Genomic DNA, 23,498 nt, shown 5'->3' with positions numbered 1-23,498 from the left:
TAGGCACAACAAAGCGAGAACTACAGATTTAGTGAAGCCAGCCTTTTATCATAGCTTATTCATGAACGTCGACTCACCAAAATACCAGGGGTAGCGGAAGTGACATCACAGGTCATGTGACCCTTGATTACATCACAGAATGTGACGGCACATGACATTAATCCTCGGTGAAATCACAATGAGTGATATCATCCAACTTTTAACCGTGGAGACATGACATCCCAGAAAGTGATACCATATGTTTTTTGACTGCTGGGACACTTAGTTAACACGTGGACCCTCGTAAACATAGAAAAAGCACACATACATGTTATCTGCTTAAGCCACCATAGAATCAAGAATACAGCTGTGCAGTGTATCATAAGGTACATGAAAATGTATAATTTAAGTAATTCAGAGAGTTACTATTTCGCCAGGAATGGCATGTGGAGACAGTTACACACCCTAAGAGCTGAAGGGAAATAACATACAGTACAATTAAAACCAATTTCAAGATTGGCACAAGTATGGGTGTAAAAGTGACCACAACACATAAAATCCAGTGCCAAGCATAGAAAAGCATATACCACAAAATACATATGCAAGTCGTCAAAGAAGCAGTGAATGAGTAATAGTACACATTTATGCTGCACAGTGTGAAATTAACAGCCTCAAGATGTCTGGGGAACCAAACTGCATCTTTCAGAAAGCATACTGCCTAGTTGAAAAAACTCCAGTGCTACAACACCAGATTTACAATGTATTACAAGTTTTGCCTTTTTGAGTTGTGTATTTTTGAAACTGGGCTGTCCATAATATGGTGTTCACAACTTTGAGCTATGCAGTGCCTTGTAAAATAATAGAATATCCCTAACAACCTCAAGGACAAAGGTTCTAGGAATCAGTGTTTGCAGATCAGTGCCGGCGGGTGGCCAGGGGTTAGAAGCAACATGATGGGAGATGCAATTAATCATTTAAGGGTAGCATCTACTCCATCTGTCGATTCTCAATTGATTTCCATAAATGTAGCTTTGGGATCCTCATCAACCCTAGAGTTATAGCCTTTTCAGTGGGCTTTTTTGCCAGAAACATCTATGCAGTACCTTTTAAAGTAGTTTTGTTTTAAGGAGGGTACCTGTTAACACAGGACACCAGCTTTTAAGACTGATTTAGATCTTAGCAGTACTACCATTGTCCCATCCCAGCGGATGTTCCAAGAACTCAGTTGAGATGGCGGCGGACCGCCCAATTAAATGATGTGGCAATAGACAGTGTTCCGCTGTGGCAGCGGTCTTCTCTGCTGGCTAACAGTACTCCGTTGCAGGGGCGGCTGGTGACATTTGAAAGTAGTGGTGCGTAAAATGATAATCATACTGCGCCGCAGCGAGCTAGCGAGCCCTAACAACCTAAGGAGGGTTCGGGGGGGTTCCCCCCAACAAATTTTTGAAAAAAGAGTGGACAAATGGTGCATTTTCAAGCAAATTTGAGAAAGCAGGAAGGTTAATAAAGCAATTGTGAAAGTGCAGTTATTACATTAATAAAGAGATGTCATATAACAAAGGTAGCTGCTTATTCAAGCTGTCTTTCACCCCATAGTCCAGCAGGGTCTTGATACAAGACAGATAAGAGAAAAAGCAGTGTGGTCCACTCCTCGACCAGGAAGACACTCATATTTCGTTGGTAAGAAGTCAAAAGATAGGTCAAATTGAAAACCTGAAATGCAATACACAATCCTACAATTTGCAAGTACATCCCATCTATTTTCAACAAGCCATGTTTTACCCATGATTGGAATTGTGAATTACCAAATAAACTAAGTCACTGCAATCAAAATCAACCAAAACTGTGGCTCAAGGTTACATATTGGTAGCAAGAGTATAAAACAGAAACACAGTCTAAATAACTATGAAAGTGACACATAAATATTGACCATGCAACTCAAACTCAAAAATTCCAGATCCAATTCACTGCCAAAGCAGGCCTCCCACGTGTCATTTCATGTGGGCTAAGTGCAGTCTACAATGCATGATTTGCCAAAGCAAATTAACATTCTCTCATATTAAAAATTTCCTGTAGCAGACAAAAGTTTAAGTTACCCCAAAGCGGGACAAGATTTTACATTCCAACATTCAATGGTCTGTTCCAGTGTCTGATTATAGTAGAGATAACTGTGTATGTATGCTCATAACTATATCTGTCTTACTTCCTATGTCCCTCTTTTTCTCTCTCTAGCTCAACATACTTGTTATACCCCTCTCTTTCTGCCACAATCTCTCATTCTGGCTCTGCTTAACTCCATCCACGCCCCAATGGACGCACCGCGCCTGTTGTGTGTGCTTATGAGTTGACCTAGGCCTTGCGGTGTGCCTCCCTGGGGTGGGTAGGTTGTTCTGGACTGGTAGTTGGGACGCTGGAACTGGTTGAGGGTCTGACCAGGGCTGATGAGGTGGGTCATGTGCCAGGTGTGTGGGGGTAAGGCTGGACCTGTTCTTTCAAGGTGCTTGTGTGTGGCGGGCAGGGGTGCAATGGGAGGGAGCCAGGAGGTGTGGTGTTTTCCTTGCTGGTAGAAGGGTACCGGCATTGGCTGTACTGTTGACACAGCACAGCTCTCATGCATGGCCCGTTTCGTCCTGCTCTAGCCAGATTGGTGCAGTGATCGCTGCTTGCTGTTGGTCTGGCTCTGGCATTAATACAAACACCTGTTGTGCAACGCGAAGACAGGAAAGAATGGCTCCAAGCCCTGGGGGACATTCTAGTAGAGGATCAACTGGAGTACAATGCAAAAATACTTTAGGCTCTGCAAGCAATGCCGAATTAAGTGCACGTGAAATCACACGGTAGGAGCATTGAAGCAGAATGCATATCTAAAGATTAGCAGAATTACCTAATGGTCTCTACACGACAGTGGGTAGTGAGAACATGCGCTAAATTAAAGATGCATTGGCTATAAAAACATAGTTTTTCATTGGTAGGACATACTCCTTCATGGTGGCCTCTTATCCAGTGGATAGAATAAATCCCATGCAATAGAACACCAGTCAAACAAATTGTTTTATAGTTTGTTGTCGCCTCACATTTACTTCAGTCTTATTTTCTACACATTATAGAATTGCAGTAAGTCCCTGATTCCGTTTTTAAAACTGTTAGACAACCCTTCTATAGCTAGTCTTCTCTTACCTAATAATACATTAAATTATGATCCTTTTTTCATGATCTTGGTCTTAATATTGAATGGGCCACTCTTAAAGGTATATATGTATGTTTATCATATATATTCCGCAGTTCATCTCAAACTCCTGCAAGGTGGGACCGAAGCATGCAAGATGGTAAAAAGATGTGGTCCTTTCACATTTCTGGCACATTTTGGGATCTGTTTTGTTGATGATGATGTTGATGATGATGATTTAAGTCTTAAAGAGCGCATGGTTATACATCTGGGTATCCTGGTGCTGTGAGCACCGGACAGACAAAAGCAAAGGTAAGTTTAAAGATTGAGAACATGTGGTTTTAGGTAATTTCCGAACTCTAAGTGGGGAATTGTGATGTGGAGATGGAGAGATAAAATATTCCAGGCTGATACTGTAAGACAGCTATAGGGGCAGCCGACGCGCCTGACTGAACAGGGTCATTTCTATTTCTGGAAGATGAGTTTGCTGGTGATATGAGAGAACTTGAAAGTGGCAACTGTCAGGTAGACAAAGAGATTTGTAGAGATATCTTTTATGAAAGGGAGCCAGTGTAGTTGCCTGAGGTGGCCACATGTTTTGATGACCAGCAACAAACATGGCATGGCATTTTGAATAAGTTGTAAATGAGTGATCTGTTTTTTGGGAGGCCAAGATTGAGGGAGTTACAGTGGATGAGTTTAGCCATGATGGTGGCTAGCATGATGGTTTTCCTGTACTCCAAAGTGATGATATGGAGATCTGTTTTTAGGACTTTAAGAAGGAAGAAGTAACTGGATGTTGTCTTCGAGACCTGATCTTTGATGGAAAGTCTGTTGTTAAGGATATAACCTAAGTTCTTTGGGGACTGAGTAGGGAGAAGGCAGGGGCTAGCTCTTCTGGCCACCAATTAGAGTCCAACTCTTGGAGATTACTGAAGCTCAATTTTTCGGTTTTAGACAAATTAAGTTTAGGGAAATTATTGTCCATCCACACAGTAAAGGGAGAGAGACATGTTTTTAATCAAGATTGCATTGCTGACATGCCTCCAATAATCTTAAAGATCAGTTGAGTGGTGTCAGTATATTAATAATAGGAGAAGACAAAGTAATACATGAGTAAGGTCAATGGAATAAATATGAATTAAAAAGAGTTACGCTGAGAGCTGATCCTTGGAGCACATTGTGTTTAACAGGCTTCAACTCAGGTTGAAAGAGAGAGAGTAAGACAAGTTGAGAACAGTCTACTAAGGAGTAAGTGAGACAATCAAGGGGAGAGTCTCTCAACCTAGCTGCTGCAAGGCAGGATAGAAGAGTCTGGTGAGGGACTATGTCGCAAGCAGTCAATAGTTGAAGAAAAATCACTATGGCTGATAGGCCTGAATCAATGCTCATTCTAATTTCACTGAATGCTGATACAAGAGCAATCTTGGGCTAACGTTAGCCCTGGACCCAGAAGCATGAGTGTCCAAAGCATAGGTGTGTTCATAAATGCCTGAAAGTTAACAACGTACACATGATTCCAAAACTTTAGAAGGAGCTGGGAGTAAAACAAAGTTAGCTAAGAATTTGGGATCTGCTGAAGGTTTCTTTAGAAGTGGAATAATTAAAGAATGCTCCCATTTTGATAGGACACAACCCAGAGACAAAGATTGTTTAAAAATGATCAATAAATGAGTAGCATTAAAGGGTGGACAGAATTTATGCTGCTTGTTAAGACCAGGGTCAAAAGGCAACACAGGTCTAATAGTAGTGATTCTGGAAATGACCCAGGATTCGTCCACGGGGCATAAATGCTTTGTTGTGCCTTGCCAACTATTCCCTTTAATAAAGACTTGCATTGCCTTTCATAACCTGCATTTCACCATACCCCAAGGTTACTTTCTAATCTTACTTTTATTTCTGTGTGTCTTATGAACATCAAAGCATTAGGATACCCAGATGTAGGAATATTGCTATGTCATGAAGGAATTCAAGGCTGCTCTGGCAGGGCTCTCTGAGTACGAGTAAGAGCAGAGCTGGAGAGCAGGCAGTGCAGCTTCTGGATGGAAGGGAAAGGAAGGCACAGAAAGGGGTGAGGGTGGGAGCAAGAGACCATGTATTTTTTAAAATTTAGGATAGGGAGGGGAGAGGTCATGTTATATTTGGCTCCCCTATCACTCCTTCGCCACAGCATAGCAGTTGACTACAGAGGCATTTAATTTTAGGGGAATACATAACATAAATTATAGATGGGAAAAATTGAATTATGGGAATGTTTTACACCTCAGGGTTCTGAGTGACATCATAGACCACTTGAGTGGGTTTTAGGAAATGAGCATTTGATGTATTAATCTGGCTTAGGGGGTATGGTGAAATTCGGGTTATTAAAGGCAATGTATGTCTTTATTAGCAGGGATATCTGGCAAGGCACAAAAGAGCAAATGTTGTGAAGGGTAGTTTCTATGATTTCAGTGGGAAAGGCAGAAATGTCAACAGCTAGAATCAATGAGGCTGGGGAACAGCGTAGTCTGAGCTGGAAATCACTGTGATATCAAATGGCGTTCTGACTTACCACAGACTGGACAGGAATGAACGGATGCATATGGCTTGCCTTTAGTACACCAGCAGTGTATCCACATGAACGGCCTCATTAAGTAAGACTTTCCCCATTGGGAATAGTAGCCAGCACCTGAATGGTGGGTTGCTGGGGTCAACAGACCACCATGTCTGTGATTGCTTTTTAATAAAGCAATCTTTTTTTCCTTTTTAATGCAAGGAAAACTGGGATGCGTTTAAAAAGAAAAAAATATACTTTAAAGTCTATTTTTTTAAGAATAGGCAGTGGTCTGTGGGACTACCGCCTGCTCTTAAAAAACATTTTTTTTCCATTATCACAGGGAAAGCGGTCCCATTGGGACCCCATCACATTTGGGAATTGGTTACAACCTCCTTCAAGGACTCCGAAAAAATTTATTTTTTGAAAGAGTCGCAAAACATTCATACATCTCATTCAGATTCGGTATTTGGAAGGGACACCTTAAGCACTCCCCTTCCAAATACTGAATCACAAACACAAATTGCGATTTGGTAACGGGTTACCAAATCACAATTTGTGTTGCGTACATATGTAAAATTATTTTTGGGGTCGGAAACGGCTCGATTGCACCCGCTCCTGGTCACATAAATGGTTTGTACATATGGCCCTTCGTTCTCACATAAATAGTGAGCTGCCATTGTGATACACCTTCTCTCTTGCCATTCCCTATCTGAAACACGGTAGACTGGAATACCTGACAGAATTTGTAAATGTAAGTTGAAAAACAAGATGGGAAAAATAGTGGTGGACCTGTCCAAATAGCACAAGTATACTTACTCGAAATCAAGTGTTCAGGCAGCGTCCCTCCAACTCACAGATATTGAGAAGGGACAGAAAACAAAGATGTCGATTAAGTCTAAAGGGGGGGCACCGTAAATTGCGCAAGATAGTGCGACGAGCATGAGATTATTTCATGAACAGTCGATCCCGGAGTCTAGGGGATAAAATAAGGGTGGTACTTCATAAAAATGTTGAAAAACAAATTGTAAAGACAAGAGCTGATATTACCACTGGCTTATAAATACTCACTAAGTATTACTCAGAGTTGTTATTCCTTATGCAAGGGACAAGATATCAATAATTCAGAAATGCCCCAAGGCAAGAATGCACACTTAGGGGTCCATTAGGATGTCGGGCGGAAAACCACCCCGCCCGCCATGGAGGCGGAAAACAACCGCCCGCTATGGAGGCAGATCAACCGGCGGACAAATTAGGATAGACTGCCACTACAGACCGACCGCGGCGGTAGCGGTGAAAATAAAACCGCCCGACGTGTGCGGTGATGCCAAAACTCTGACCGCGGCGGTCGGAAAAGCAGCGGAAAAGACAAAACCGCCCACAGGGAAAGCGGAGACACCGCACGGAAAATTAGGATATCCCCGAGGGTGGCGCGGGCGGAACCGCAGACACCGACCGCCGCAGTCGCAGGCAGGATTGAATGGGAGAAATGGCGGAGAAGCAGCAGCAAAGTCACCGCAGCGGACGAACATGAAATACATGGCGGTCGATGTGAAAGCACCGCAGTGATGCCAAATACTGCATAAACAATGTAGCCCTGCCCCCAATAGATACAACACACACACACAGAGATACAGAAATGACAAACAAATATAAAAACCAACATAACCACACCCACAACACACCTGACAACCACAATCCAATTGGACACACCCACACAGCTGAGTACAAAGCCACCCCCTCCACTCACCACAATCCTTTGCATCTTTCCAGAACAGAAGGCCACACACCACATCTGAGAGGAGAGGCAAAATAGCACACTACACCCACCCACCACCACCATCAACACCACCATCACACCATCACAAACAAACTCCCAGCACACAACACACCTCATCACCACACCCCTGCACCCACACACCCACACACCCCTGCACCCACAAACACCTCAACCCCCACACACCATGACATCACAAAAAATGCCAAAATTCACCGAGAGTGAGTTGACAGTCATGGTCAACGAGATTGTGAGAGTAGAGCCACAACTATTTGGTAACCTAGTCCAACAGACACCATTAGCCACCAGGACACAAATGTGGGAAAGGATTGTCCAAAGGGTGAATGCAGTTGGGGCCACCCCAAGATCCAAGAAGGAGATCATGAAGCGGTGGCATGATCTCAAGAGGGTTGTCAAGGAGAAGAAGAGCAAGAACTGGACTCTGGCAAACGTGACTGGCAGTGGCCCTCCCATCCCACGGAAGACATTCACACCATGGGAGGAGAAGGTGCTTGCCATCCTGCTACCTGAGAGTCTCACAGGAGTAGCCGGGGGAGCGGAGGCTGGTAAGTACAGACAAATGTTTAACACCACATTGAGTTTTACCTCCTTGCAATACCCAACCACCAATACACTGTCCATCCCTAACCAACATGTAGCCAGCCATTCTGCTGAGGAGGCCTGTATGGGGCCGGAATGTCAGTACAACAACTTCCACCATAGCCCCTGTCCCACAGCCCAGCAGCATGGAGGCCTCCCCCACCCAGGAGCAAGTGTCAGCCATTGCACTGTTTAACAAACAAACCTACAGGTTGGTAGCCATCTTCACTTGGAGGGTGTTTGTGGGAGGCAGGGAGGGAGGCCTGTCTCACTACTCCCAGCATGCCCCCTGTCCCACAGCCCAGCAGCATGGAGGCCTCCCCCACCCAGGAGCAAGTGTCAGCCATTGCACTGTTTAACAAACAAACCTACAGGTTGGTAGCCATCTTCACTTGGAGGGTGTTTGTGGGAGGCAGGGCGGGAGGCCTGTCTCACTACTCCCAGCATGCCCCCTGTCCCACAGCCCAGCAGCATGGAGGCCTCCCCCACCTAGGAGCAAGTGTCAGCCATTGCACTGTTTAACAAACAAACCTACAGGTTGGTAGCCATCTTCACTTGGAGGGTGTATGTGGGAGTCAGGCCTGTACCACTACTCCCAGCATGCCCCCTGTCCCACAGCCCAGCAGCATGGAGGCCTCCCCCACCCAGGAGCAAGTGTCAGCCATTGCACTGTTTAACAAACAAACCTACAGGTTGGTAGTCATCTTCACTTGGAGGGTGTTTGTGGGAGGCAGGGAGGGAGGCCTGTCTCACTACTCCCAGCATGCCCCCTGTCCCACAGCCCAGCAGCATGGAGGCCTCCCCCACCCAGGAGCAAGTGTCAGCCATTGCACTGTTTAACAAACAAACCTACAGGTTGGTAGCCATCTTCACTTGGAGGGTGTTTGTGGGAGGCAGGGAGGGAGGCCTGTCTCACTACTCCCAGCATGCCCCCTGTCCCACAGCCCAGCAGCATGGAGGCCTCCCCCACCCAGGAGCAAGTTTCAGCCATTGCACTGTTTAACAAACAAACCTACAGGTTGGTAGCCATCTTCACTTGGAGGGTGTATGTGGGAGGCAGGCCTGTACCACTACTCCCAGCATGCCCCCTGTCCCACAGCCCAGCAGCATGGAGGCCTCCCCCACCCAGGAGCAAGTGTCAGCCATTGCACTGTTTAACAAACAAACCTACAGGTTGGTAGCCATCTTCACTTGGAGGGTGTTTTGTGGGAGGCAGGGAGGGAGGCCTGTCTCACTACTCCCAGCATGCCCCCTGTCCCACAGCCCAGCAGCATGGAGGCCTACCCCACCCAGGAGCAAGTGTCAGCCATTGCACTGTTTAACAAACAAACCTACAGGTTGGTAGCCATCTTCACTTGGAGGGTGTTTGTGGGAGGCAGGGAGGGAGGCCTGTCTCACTACTCCCAGTATGCCCCCTGTCCCACAGCCCAGCAGCATGGAGGCCTCCCCCACCCAGGAGCACGTGTTAGCCATTGCACCCTGCACACTCACCTTACAGGTTTGTAACTACCGTAATTCTTCATGAAGTGTGTGTGTGTAGAAATCAAATAACTATTGGACGCAATGCATAGACATTCAACCTTTATGACTCCATGATGTAACTCTGCACTATGTAATGTAACACGGTGTTGCCATGATTTGTACAACTGATGACAGCATATTGAACTAGTGTACAGACAGATGATGATACGCAGATGACACAAACACTGATCACTCCCCATCTACTCCACAGGTGATGAAGAACTCACTGCTGGGGACAACACCTACGACCAGCAGAGCCATTCTCCACCTCCGGCACATGGACTCACAGATGCGGACTCCCAGGACACTTCGGATGATGAGCTCCAGGCCGGCTAATCTGGTGTGCCACAGACCCAGAGGTCCCAGGCCCCCATCCTCCCCACCACCACCTCTGCTGCAACAACAACGCAGCAGACCCCTGCTGTCAGGGCCTCTGCCTCCACCGCAACCACCACCGCAGCCACTGCCACCAACACCACCACTACCACCAGTACCACCTGCAGCACCCTCCCTGTCCCTAGGGATGAACAGCCCACAGCAACACCTGTGGAGGGCAGGGAGCCAGTGCGTGGCGCACCAGTGGCGAGGGAAGAGGTCCGTGGCAGCAGAGCAGGTGGGAGGGCCAGGGTAAACACCAGACCTCGGGAGGAGTGGACACCATCCCTGGACCACTTCACCAGAGTTGTGGATGCCTACCAAGAGGTCCAGGGACAAAGTGGCCGGTCGGATGAACTATTAAGGGAGCTCATCCTGCTGATGATGTCCATCGATAACCACCTGGGACAGATGGTGGACCTCATGGGCCAGCAAGTGGCGTTGCAGAGGGACAGGCCTGTGTCCCAACCACCACCTCCGTCCCCTCCTGTTGTGCAGCATGATGACAGTCCACCATCCTCCCCTGCGTCAACAGAGAGGGGCGAGTCCTCTGACGCCGCTGGCCATTCAGCAGACCCCCCACCGCCAAAAAGATCTAGGGGGCGTCCGAAGAAGAGCCTGGGAGTCTCTGGAGGCAAAGCACCTGCCACACGTCAGTCACGGAGCCAGCCGTGAAGACAACCCTCTCCCCAACTGCATTCACTGTTAGGACTGTCTTTCCCCACATTGCCTTGGCAATGGCACCTGTCTGTTGGACTGGGTCACCACATCCATGTGGTGTCTACTCTTGCATCTCTGCGACCATGACTGTCAACTCACTGCTCATTCCCCACCTTCCTGTAAATATTCCCGCACAATTCACATGTCCACCCCGAAAATAAAATACCTGACACTCCAGATTTTGTGTATTGAATTCTTTAGTGCAGTATTAACATTGATGATAATGTCCATGATGTGTAAACATGATGTACAGTATGCAGGGCAGGAACACTCTGGAGCACCTAGGGAGACACAACAGAACTACAGTCACTGGTCTCATCGTGCCAACACACACTGATCACTGCTCCACAAATATCCAAACTATCACAGGTACACTACACATTGTCTAGCTGATACGCACAAATACGGTCCAGAATACATCTCCGTACGTAACGTCAATTCCAACAATACCATACATAGGTGACAGAACATGTGGCTATTGGGAACATCTGCGCATATCCATTCACAACAAAAGCTACCACACCAGACTATGTAGACATTGTAACTCGTCACACACCTTCAAGTGAAGTAGCGTTGGATTAGCTGCTGGCGTTGGTCAACTCCTTCTTCCTCTCCACTGTCCTCATCACTGGATTCAGGTCCCTGAGCAGGTTGTGGCCTTGGTTCCTCACCATCGTCCAGAAGCAGGGGGACCCCCTTGTGGATGGCCAGGTTGTGCAGCATACAGCATGCCACAACAATCTTGCACACCTTCCCAGGTGAGTATGCGAGTGCGCCTCCGGTCCTGTCAAGGCACCGGAACCTTGACTTCAGCAGGCCGAAAGTCCGTTCAATTACCCGTCGTGTCCTGCCATGGGCCTCATTGTAGCGGATGTCTGCTGGTGTCCGGGGATTCCGGAGTGGGCTCAACAGCCATGGCCTACTGGGATATGCAGAGTCACCTGTGAATGATAAACACCCATTGCAATGTTGTACGGCCACAGTAAAGCCAGTGACACATAGCACGTGATAGCAGTAGTGTAACTCACCCACAATCCAGGCACGTTCGGGATGCAGATTCTCCATCATCCATGGCACCATGCTGTTCCTCATAATATACGAGTCATGGGCCGAACCGGGATACTTTGCACACACATGTGATATTGTTATGTCCGCAAGGCACACCACCTGCACATTCATGGAGTGGTAGTGTTTGCGGTTCCGATAAATGTTCTCCGTCGCCTGCGGTGCCACCAGAGCCACATGGGTGAAATCTATGGCACCGACTACATGTGGGATGCGCCCAAGTGGATAGAAGTCCCCCTTAACGGCAGCCAATTCACGCCCCCTGGGGAAATGTATGTAGCGATTGCGATATATCATCATGGCCTCAAGTACATCCCTCAGCACCATGCTGAACATGGGCTGCGACATCCCCCCAGCGTTAGCCACGGTCTCTTGGAAGGAACCAGTCGCAAAGAAGTGTAGTGCTGCCATTACCTTGTAGGTGGGTGTGAATGCCGTAGGATAGTGACGGCGAGGCTGCAGGTGGGGCTCCAATAGATCACACATGATCTTCAATGTTGGTCTGTCCAGCCTGAATTTCCTGATGATTGCCTCATTCTCCATGTCCTCAAGCACAATCAACTGACGTAGGAGATTCGGCCTCCTCCTAGTTGAGGATTAAAATGAATAGGTCAATGACAAGCATCATGAGATGGCCATAGCACAAAGCATCAATGATGTAATGGGAAAACAACAAGGGCCAGAGAGATACATGGTACATCTGGTTACATGGCTGGCCAATAGCTACACACAGAGGGCAGGCCTCTCCAGTGACAATACCCAAGTGACAGTAACATATCGGGGAATGTGAATGCGGATATAATGGTTGAACATTTGACTTGTGCAGACATGGTGCAACAAGAGCCGCAAATGTAATGTGACTTAACATGTCTGTCATACCCATCTGCTGTACCTGCCACACCTCAATGCATCATGTGCATTCTGCAACCATTCATTAACACAATGATCACAGTAGCAGGGACACTTCTGGTTGTGTGCATGATCAGTTGTGAATGCACAAGTCAGGTACGATACAATGCAGTGGCACCATCCCGGTCAAGGTCTGCACTGACCAACAACACATTAAACGTCACGACATCTATGTAGAGCACCTGACGTCTGTCAATTATCAAAACCCTTACTAAAATGGCAGAAACACAGGCCAAAGTGGCTCACACTGAACGTGCGTCCTCCTGTGGATGACATGGCTGTGTGGCATCGTGTGTACAATGATGTGCCCTACACCATGTAGCTGCAGGGTGCTTATATATTGTCCAGGATTGACATACACAGCAATGTGTACGAAAATGGCAGTACCTACCGCCGGTTCCCGGCGGTGTGACCCCAGCACCACCATCTACCCAGCCAAGGTAGCCATTGGCACATGGACTTGTGTACATGCCGGTGGCTATGCTCCGCCGCATGAGTCGCGGTACCTACCGCCGGTCCCCGGCGGTGTGACCCCAGCACCACCATCTACCCAGCCAAGGTAGCCATTGGCACATGGAATTGTGTACATGCCGGTGGCTATGCTCCGCCGCATGAGTCGCGGTACCTACTGCCGGTCCCCGGCGGTGTGACCCCAGCACCACCATCTACCCAGCCAAGGTAGCCATTGGCACATGGACTTGTGTACATGCCGGTGGCTATGCTCCGCCGCATGAGTCGCGGTACCTACCGCCGGTCCCCGGCGGTGTGACCCCAGCACCACCATCTACCCAGCCAAGGTAGCCATTGGCACATGGACTTGTGTACATGCCGGTGGCTATGCTCCACCGCATGAGTCGCGGTACCTACCGCCGGTCCCCGGCAGTGCATCACCGCCATGGGGCATTGCATTCAGCCAATGGCAGCGATGATCACGGTGGCATGATGCAGATTTGAAAATTGCGGAAGCTTTGCTCCGCTGCCGCGGAGGCGGTCATTGGATGCTTTTGAATGATGCACCATCGCGGTAGCGCACCCCGGGCACCCGCGGTGCGTCACCGCCGTGGAGCATTGTATACAGCCAATGGCATGGGTGGTCGCGGTGGCATGATGCAGATTTGAAAATTGCGGAAGCTGTGCTCCGCTGCCGCGGAGGCGGTCATTGGATGCTTTTGAATGATGCACCATCGCGGTAGCGCACCCCGGGCACCCGCGGTGCGTCACCGCCGTGGAGCATTGCATACAGCCAATGGCATGGGTGGTCGCGGTGGCATGATGCAGATTTGAAAATTGCGGAAGCTGTGCTCCGCCGCCGCGGAGGCGGTCATTGGATGCTTTTGAATAAGGCAGACCCAGACAACCAATTGTAGCAGCTTATTAGCTTCCTAACGACCCCAGGGGGCTATAAATCTGTGGGAGTGAACCACACATTCCCACTGCTCGCAGAGCCTGCTGCCTGGGACCCTCTCCTGCTGCTGCCTGGGACCCTCTCCTGCTGCTGCCTGGGACCCTCTCCTGCTGCTGCCTGGGACCCTCTCCTGCTGCTCACAGAGCCTGCTGCCTGGGACACCTCACAACTCACTTCCGCCACAGGTCTGCCATATCCACAGGGATGTCAAGAACAGATAAGATCCGTGCCAGTCAATTCACCAGTGAGGAGCTGGATGTCCTCGTGAACGAGGTGCTGGCACAGTACCCACGCCTGTTTGGTGACCCCAATGTCGTGGTAAGTCAACATGAAGGGAGCAGTAGGGCAGGGTGGTGTCAGACGTGTAGTCATGATGCTGCAGTATGTGCTTTTGGATGTGGGGTGCTCACAAACACTGACAGACAAGATGTTTCCAGGTGGTGGGAGTGTGTGTTTTGCATTGTGACTCTGTCCTAGGCCTATACTTGTATGTGTGAGTGGGATTTGCTACTTTTTCGGGCAGACATAACCAACGGTTGTTTGCCTTGTAGATGCCAGGACAGTGTACGCTTGTGATGAAATTTCAGGGTGCCCCTGTAGTCATAGTCAGTGTGGCCCACAGAGTAGGTTCAGTGGCTGCACAGCCAAACGTTGACCATCAGCCAACTTACATGCTACAGTTGCTTCACACTGATTAGTGGATATGCCCCATCAGTGCCCTGTACAATTTCTGAATTACACAGTGCTGTCGATGCATTTGTGTTGAAGCATCATGCTTTAGTGTGATTATCATGGAGACTACGAACCTCAATGTGTGCATGCATTCACTAATGTTTATGCCATGCAGAGTTACCTTGTGAGGGTACCCCCAGTTCTGGAGGGAGGGAGGTCACTGTGAGTCCCGAATCAGTGTCTGGCTGCTGTACTGATAGATGCTGACATATGACATTGTGTAATTGTTCATTTGGCCTTCTTTACTCTCATACCTGCAGCTCAAGGTACACCAACGTAAGGCTGTCTGGAGGGCCATAGCAGCAAAGGTGCGAGCCCTGGGGTATCAAACAGACGACACACACACTGTCACAAGAGGTGGGACGACATCAGCCGGTTGGCTAAGCAAGTGGCAGAGATGACCTTGGGGATGGTACCACGCACAGGGCGTGTGGCACGGCGCACCATGACTCCGCTGATGGGACGCATGCTGGCAGTGACCAATCCAGACCTGGATGCACGTCTGAAGGGGCTTCAGCAGCAAGACAGACATGGTGAGTATCCGGGGAGGGAGAGTTTGTCTCGGAGTGGATGCATGTGTACAGTGCCTGTAGCAGCGGTGACACATGTGATGTGCGTGTGCTGCCATGCTGTGATATGTGATGTGAGTGGCAACTGTGATGTGTGTCTGTATGAGGCATTGGGCCACCATGGCCTTACTGTGCTGCTCCTGGCTTCAGTTTTCAGTCCTTGACAGATTTTTGGTGTCCACATGGTCACTCTTCTTTGTGATGGTGGGTGGAGTCCATATTCTGCCGTACAGCTGTGTCCACTTAATGAGTGTGACACCATGTCTGTCTACTTTGCATGCACCTTCATGGTAGAGGCCCACACATCTGACGACAATGTGAACCCAGATTGGCACATGGTGATTGTAATGGCCTATTTGACAATGTGGCATGTGTAGTCAATACAGGTGTGTGTATTCCCCTCTGGATCCCTTTTGGGCTGTAAGTGGTGATGTGTGTTGTGGCTACATCATGTCCATGGGGCAGGTCAATGTGGGCTGGGGGAACACCATCCATGGGCAGGGTGTAGTGCTGTGTGTCATCGACATTGCTCCACTCCTGCCTGTTTGTCCGCATGACAGGCACTTTTGTGGTCTATATGGTGTGTAGCTGCACGGTGATTGGAGGGTGTGGTGGTTACCATGTAGCTCTAGGCCTCTCATGTGCTGCATTGATCTGATATCGTGTGACCAGATGATGACACTTATACAACCATGTTTCTGTCACTAATGCAGATTCGCAAGACACCACGGCGGAACATGATCCTGAAAGTGGTGGCGAGACCAGCACGACAGCGGCAGCAGAGCAAAGTGAGACGGAGCCAAGTGACACTGACCACACCAGCGCAACTGAGGGTGACAGGAGTATGCATGAGGAATCTGTGGCTGAGACACAGAGTACCACTTCATCTGAGGGCAGGGGGATGCGTCCCTGTTAGCAGCCACAGGAGATGGGGAGTCTGCTGCAGCATCTGACAACCAGCGGCCACTGCCCACCCTCTCATCCACTTCCTCTGGGGCTGGCCGTATCCGTGTCACTAAGAGGGGACGTGTGACATTCACACATGGTACCGCTGCACCTGCACCTGTCCCCCCTGCTGCCCTCAGTGCAGAGTGCGTAGAGCTCCTGCGGCAACTTTGCGTGGGCCAGACGCCCTGCTCAATGCCTTCAGTGCACACGATAACAAATTAGGCCAGGTTCTGTCATTCATGGAGGGCATACACTCTGACGTGGGTGGCCTACATCGTACACTCCTGTCATTGTCAGGAACAGTCACGTCAGCCCTCCAACAAGCACATGCCCCCATTGCAGCTCAGGTGCCTGTGACGTCCACCCAGTCAGTGGCCACATCAGATGACAGTGACCACTTGGGACCTACATCAACTAAACAATACAACACTAGGAGCACAGGTCAGACCCAAAGCAAACAATCCCGTCCACAGACTCCATCCCCAAAGAAGAGCAGGGGCCCCCCAATATGCACAGACAAGGTGAAGTCACAGAAGAGCAAGACCAGAAGAGCATTGTGTCAGACATCAGGCTCACATGCTGCAGAGGCATCACCAGACATTGACTCAGCTATGCCCACAGAGGATGTGTGGGATGTCATGGCTACACCTGGGGAGAGCACAGGGACACAACCACCCACCACATCAACCCCAGAACAAAGTACATCGAGGCAGGTGGAGGGAAGCCCTGTTGTGACCAGCCCAGTCATTGTGGCAGAGGAGACCCCTGTTGTGACCAGCCCAGTCATTGTGGCAGAGGAGACCCCTGTTGTGACCAGCCCAGTCATTGTGGCAAAGGAGGGCAGTGTTGTGTCCAGGCCAGTGACTCAGGTAGAGGAGGGCAGTGTTGTGGCCATCCCTGGCAAGAAGGGACAGGAGGGCACTGTAGACACCACCCCTGGGGTAAGTGGGAAGGTGGTCACTGTAGGGGGTACACCTTCCAGAGAGGGTAAGGTGGTCCGGAGGCATAGCCAGCCCAAGCATACTGCAGGATCAAGCACTTCTCCAGAGGGAGTGCCAGTGTCTGCCCCTGATGTGGGACAGTTGGGGTGTGTGCCGGTGGTGTCAACACCACTTCCCATCAACCCCATGACAGGGAAGCAATTTCATATTCCGAAGAAGTGGAAGGGCACCCCTCCAACCTCTCCCACCCACACTGTGTCAAGGGCATGCATGACTCCACCTCCACGTGCCACGGTGCCACCTGATCCGCAGAGCCCTCCACCTTGCAGGCCCTCTGTTATAGCCACATCACATGTCCCTCTGTCACACCAGTCAAGTGGACCTGCAGTCCCTGACACACAGCCAGGTCCCACTCCACATGACAGCCAGGAGTGAGTTGTCAACACCCTCATACGCCTGTGCCACACAGAGGTGTGCTAGTCTAGACCATTGTTAGCGATCTGGGTGTGTTCCTGGGCCTGTTGCTCTGATGTGCTGTACTCACCCCTGCCAAGGACTCTGGGCCTGTTGCTCTGATGTGCTGTACTCACCCCTGCCAAGGACTCTGGGCCTGTTGCTCTGATGTGCTGTACTCTCCCCTGCCCTGCCAAGGACTCTGGGCCTGTTGCTCTGATGTGCTGTACTCACCCCTGCCAAGGACTCTGGGCCTGTTGCTCTGATGTGCTGTACTCACCCCTGCCCTGCCAAGGACTCTGGGCCTGTTGCTCTGATGTGCTGTACTCTCCCCTGCCCTGCCAAGGACTCTGGGCCTGTTGCTCTGATGTGCTGTACTCTCCCCTGCCATGGACTCTGCACTTCCTGATTGTGTTTGACCAGTGCATAGTCTGTGCCATTTGTACATGATTTTGTGACTTGCTGTTGTCTACCAATGTTGTGTAGCTACATCTGTGCAATATGTGAATAAATACAGTTACTTCTGGTGTGTTTTCTCAGTCTCCTTGCTGATTAAAGTCCTTTTCTTGTTTGCATTTGCTTGACTGAGTACCATGCTCTATTTTGAAATTCACCATTGCAAGGCTCTTTGTGGCCATATGATTTTTAGACAGGGGGACAGGGTCTTCAGTCCATTCTGGCCCTGCTGATGTTGTACTCTGTGATGGATATTTTACAGGCCATGCAGTTTTCGTGTTGGTGAATTGCTATTGCTGCATACACTGTTCACAGGTCACCTTGGGGGACACTGGCAGCACAGGGTGTGCAGCTGTTCAGTGGTTTTGTAGATGTCTGTGATGTCATGAGGTGTGTGTGTTTTCCTTTCTGTGTGCCCAGGCGTGTATGTGTATGGTTGTCTTGTGTTGGCCCTTAGTCCTGGTGGCATGGCTTACATGGCATGTGTGGTGTTGTGTGTGGCAGAGGTGTGCAGTGTGGAGGGCGTCAGTTTGTAGTGTATGTATGTGTGCCCCTGTATGGTGTGAGACACACATGTGTCAGCCAGGAGTTGTATGCCTGTTGTTTCTTTTGTCTTGCCCTGTGTGGATGATTGTATGCAATTGTGTGGGCTGTGGGGAGTGCACTGGTGTTGTGTGTTCCTTGTCAGCCAATCCTGCAGTGCCTGTGTCCCTGGTTGTGTGTTGCAGTGTGTGTGTGGTGTGCTTGTTGTTACAGTGCTTGTTGGTGTGCATGGGGGTGCACGGGATAGGCACCTGGCCTGTGACTAGCTCGGGTGGGGTGCAGTGTTGTTTGGGGTGGTGTGTCACTGTGATGTTTGGGACCTGCCCATGCCTTGGTGTGGGCTTGCCTTCTGCATAGTGCGCATGTGTTGACCGCGGCGGTGACGTGTCCGTGACCGTGACGTTGCTGCAGGTTGGCGGACGTTGTGTGTTCCGGATGCCGTGGGGTGCCTTGTTGTGAGGTGGGTGATGTGTGGGTGCCCATGTGGATGTGTTGTGCCCCCCAGCAGGATGCCAGTGTTGTACTTGGGCCCTGTGTCGGCATGTGTGTTGTGTGGTGCATATGTGTAGTGGCGTACCTGCGGCGGCGTCCGCGGCGGCCCATCTGGCGATAGTGTTGCAGCAGGTACATGACCGGATGCATGTGGAGGGCTGGGTCCATGGGGTTCATGTCGGGTCTCGGCGTTCGTGCTCCGCTGTCGACTTTCCGCCTGCTTCAGCTGTGCGGTGTCTCCGCTGCCGTGCGTCTGCTTGTTTGGGCCATCCTAATTTGTCGAGCGGGGCAGACGTCATCGGGCGTGGCGGAGGGTCTCGATTGGCTGCAGCCGCCGCGGTGGCGGGCGCACCTTGATGGCGGAGCGCGGCGCTCCGCGGCGGACGGGAAATGACCTGTGTTTACCTATCCTAATGTGGCGGACGTGAGTTCCGCTGCTCGCGGGCGGAAAAAGCTGTTTTTCCGCCCCGCCACCGCCGCGGTGGTGCCACCGCCCGACATCCTAATGGACCCCTTAGTACTGCAAGCCTACTTATATCCGCCCGAATGGCTCACCTAAAAGAACAGAGGTAATCATACAAAAATCATTAGGTCCTCATTGGGGAGTCCTAAGGGGTTGGTATTATTAAACTAAAAAATACCAACTTAAGTCATAAAGAGTCACAAATAAAATGGCCACTAACATGCGGTCAAGTACTGCACTACAAAAAATAATCACCCCACTAAATAAATTATGTGCAACCCTCCTCTATACACGCCCGGTGTTACTATTTCATCCTGGTCAAAAGTACACCCAGATATATTAATATACTCAAACCACAATATGCATCTTCATCTGAAACGATTACCATAACATTGCAATTTAAGGTTCCAATACTTACATAAAAGCCATCTCATTAGCCCAATGACTGTATGAATTACACCCCACCTATTCCAGTTCAACTGCAAGCTGTAAATGCTAAAGCAAATGTCGACAGTCTAAAATAAGGACAAGAAAGACACGCGGATATCGTAGATTGTAACCCACAGCAACTGCTGGGTAAAGAGTCATAATGCCAGCATAAAAACGATATAATGATAAAGACTATAAAACTGGCCCCCAATATTGCGCCTCAAGTCTCACCCCAAAGTTACCACAATGGAGCGGTTTTCCCGCATTCTAACTAAACAAATTTCCCCCTTAAGTGAATCTAACTAAATTTCCCGCTAAGCTAAGCATAGCCTGACAAGAGAACATCAATGAAAAGTAAAACACCCACGGCGGCATACGAGCAGAGTGGCGTCATCCCTAAGCAAACTTACCAATATTAGGATGTCAACGACACTTCAAGAGCCGGGTACTACGGGCTTCTACACATGTAGCGAATGCAGTGCATGTAGGTTGGGAAGGAATAAGACCAAAACCTTCTGTTTCAACACCAAATGGTACCCCCTCTTTGGACTTAATTGACTTCTTTGTTTTCTGTTCCTTCTCAATATCTATGAGTTGGAGGGACGCGGCCTGAACACTTGATTTAGAGTAAGTATGCTTGTGCTAGTTGGACAGGCCGCCACTATTTTTCCCAGTGACTTAGTAGCTCATCTTGTTTTTCAACTTACATTTAAACATTCTTTCAGGTATTCCAATCTACCGTGTTTTAGATAAGGAATGACAATTGGATCGTTGCTCTGGCTACTCTTTTGACTCCACCATTTCTGCTGTGATTGAATTCTTCAAAGTTATTATTGGTGGGTATCTCACGATGTTCATACTCCCTCAGTTAAGTAGGTTCTGCTGGCTCTTAATACCTACTACATCCCTATTTTTTCTTATATGAACATTAGATATTACAATCAATAAATGGTGCTTCTAGTTCTGGTTATTCTCTTGATTCCTTCAACTTTTCAAAGCTATCAGTAGTGGATTTCACACAATGTTCATACTCCTGTAGTTAGTGGGTTCTGTTGGCATTCACCACCTGCTATTCGCTGATTTATTACTCTTCTTATATCAATATCAGATATTATAATCATTAAATCGTGGTTCTTGCACTGCTTAGCTCTATGATGACTTTTCTTCTTTCTCTGTTTCCTTTTTTAGGTCTCGGACCGTAGGCTGCGCTTGCGCAGTCTCGCTCCGAGATTTTATGTTTCTTAGTAGGGGGCTTGAACCCGCCCCTCTTCTCCATTGGCTGGCTTCCTAAACGGTGGCCAGCCATTGGAGGAGAGGGGCGTCACTCCGTTTAAGCCCCGTCTTTCCCCGATTCGGGGGTGTCTTTTTTAGCTTCTTTCTTGTTTTCTTTCTCTCCTCTTCCCATTGGCTGGAATTTTACCTTCCAGCCACTTGGAAGAGAGAACGAAAACCACGCCCCGAATCGGAAAATGTCGGCGCTTTGCTGAAGCCATTTCAGCTTGACCGCCGCCGGAGAAGCAAGGGAGAACGTCGGTGCCTTCCGTCTGCACGGGCCTCCCTCCATTAAGGGGGCCCGCACCAGATCTCCGTCTGCAGGCCGCCCGTACTGGCCCTGAGGCATGAACGTCTTTAAAGGTGCTACGTGCAGCGGAGGCACTCGGTGTACCTGCCCGAGAGAGACTGGGATCCTAATGGCCCTCTTAGAACTTGATCTGCCGCACAACTGAAGCCATCTCTTCCGGCCCGTACCTGTCCCACTCCCAGCAGGCTATCCACAAACCCGCTATGTTTTTCCAAACCCCCTTTTTCGAGCAGTGTTTGGTACTCTTTTGTAACCTGCACACGCCACATTCCTCTTGTAACCCACTCTTTGCTACCTCGCACATTTTCTTTTTTTTTTTATACTTGCACAAGTGCCACCATCGCCTACGTACCCCCATCCCAATCGGCCCCAGAAGGATGAAAGGCCCGTACCTAATGCCCCTCGGACTCTCGCACCAGTCTCCTCCCTCAAACTCTGCTCCTGCGCACAGTCGCCTCCGAACCGCGTTGGCCACTCCATGCTTAAATCCTCCTTTACGCTGCCATCCGACCCGACGCTGCCTCTGCCATGGTCCCTAATTAGTGCCCCTGGCGCGCTTTTCGCTATCTTTGCACCTTTGTCTAGAAGTAGACCCCACCCCACCCTGACTTTCTTCCACCGCTACGTGCTCCAGACCCCCACCCCCACTCCTTCACTTTCCTTGAACACCCGCAGTCCGGGGCACCCTCCCCTCACCAGTGCCCACACTGCACCCATCCCCCTTCAGCCTGTTCCTGTTCCTGTTCCTGTGCCCCCGCGTCCCTCAGACGTCTGAGCCCCAGCTCCAAGTATAGCCCCGTCTTTATGCCACATCTTCTGCTCCTGAGCCCCAGCCCCGTATCCGCACCCCTAAACGAGCCTCTAACCATTCGCAAGCGTCCCCCTTTCACCCCACCACCCGCCGCAGCCTGCGCACCTCTCCACACATCTATCCCTCCGTGTCCTCGTGTCCCTCCGTGCCCAGCATGCCCACCCCAAATTGCAAACTTACTCCTTGGGTGGAAGGGCCTCTTGTATAAGTGCTCTCCCCCTACTGCCCCAAACCCAAAGTACAATTCAACGGGACAGTGCCTCTGGTCTTCAAGGCGCTGTACACTCTACCGGACCTCAATTACAGCCCTTCGGAGCTGCCTCGCTAGGCCCTTTCGATGCCCATCACCACCTACGGCAGTCAAGGGCGATGGGGGCAAGTCCATTCCAGCATTTAAGTTATGCTGGGAGCATTTAATGACTACCTTACATGAAGTGTAGAGCGGGCGAAGGGCTTTATAAATGCCCCGTTTTTACTCAAGACCATGCTATGCATGCGCGGCCGCCTGGCACCCCGCGGGCTCCGACCCTGGCATAACCAGCGATGCTCCATGTTCAGCCGGCCGCCTCCCAAGAAATCACCCGAACACGCCCCTCTGCCACACCAACCTGGTCAACAAACGAGATACGACTGAGCCCCCCCCAAAATGCAAAACGCCACAGCCATTAGCAGGCCAGGGCCCCGCTCTGCCTGTCCAAACCCACCCACCCCCCTGGTGCTGTGCTTGCTCTCCTGCCCCTGGCGCTGTGCGTGCTCTCCTGCCCCAGCTGTGTGCTTGCTCGCCTGCCCTTGGCACTGTGCTTGCTCGCCTGCCCCGGTGCTGTGCTTGCTCTCCTGCCCCTGGTGCTGTGCTTGCTCTCCTGCCGCTGGCGGCACTGTGCTTGCTCTCCTGCCCCCGGCGGCACTGTGCTTGCTCTCTTGCCCCCGGCGGCGCTGTGCTTGCACTCCTGCCCCCTCGCTGTGGCTCTGTGTGTGTGGCTCTGTGTGTGTGGCTCTGTGTGTGTGTAGCTCTGTGTGTGGGTAGCTCTG

At 50.0% G+C, this 23,498-nt stretch overlaps 1 protein-coding gene across 1 annotated transcript in view; it reads right to left on the bottom strand.

The window, feature by feature from the left end:
- The window catches only part of NELFA (negative elongation factor complex member A), a 649,181-nt gene that overhangs the window by 357,910 nt on the left and 267,773 nt on the right, over positions 1-23,498 (bottom strand). The gene's annotated exons all lie outside the window — the stretch shown is intronic.

Source organism: Lissotriton helveticus, chromosome 2_2 (genome assembly GCF_964261635.1).
Source record: "Lissotriton helveticus chromosome 2_2, aLisHel1.1, whole genome shotgun sequence".
NCBI lineage: Eukaryota > Metazoa > Chordata > Amphibia > Caudata > Salamandridae > Lissotriton > Lissotriton helveticus.
This window is presented reverse-complemented; position numbering and strand designations above follow the sequence as displayed.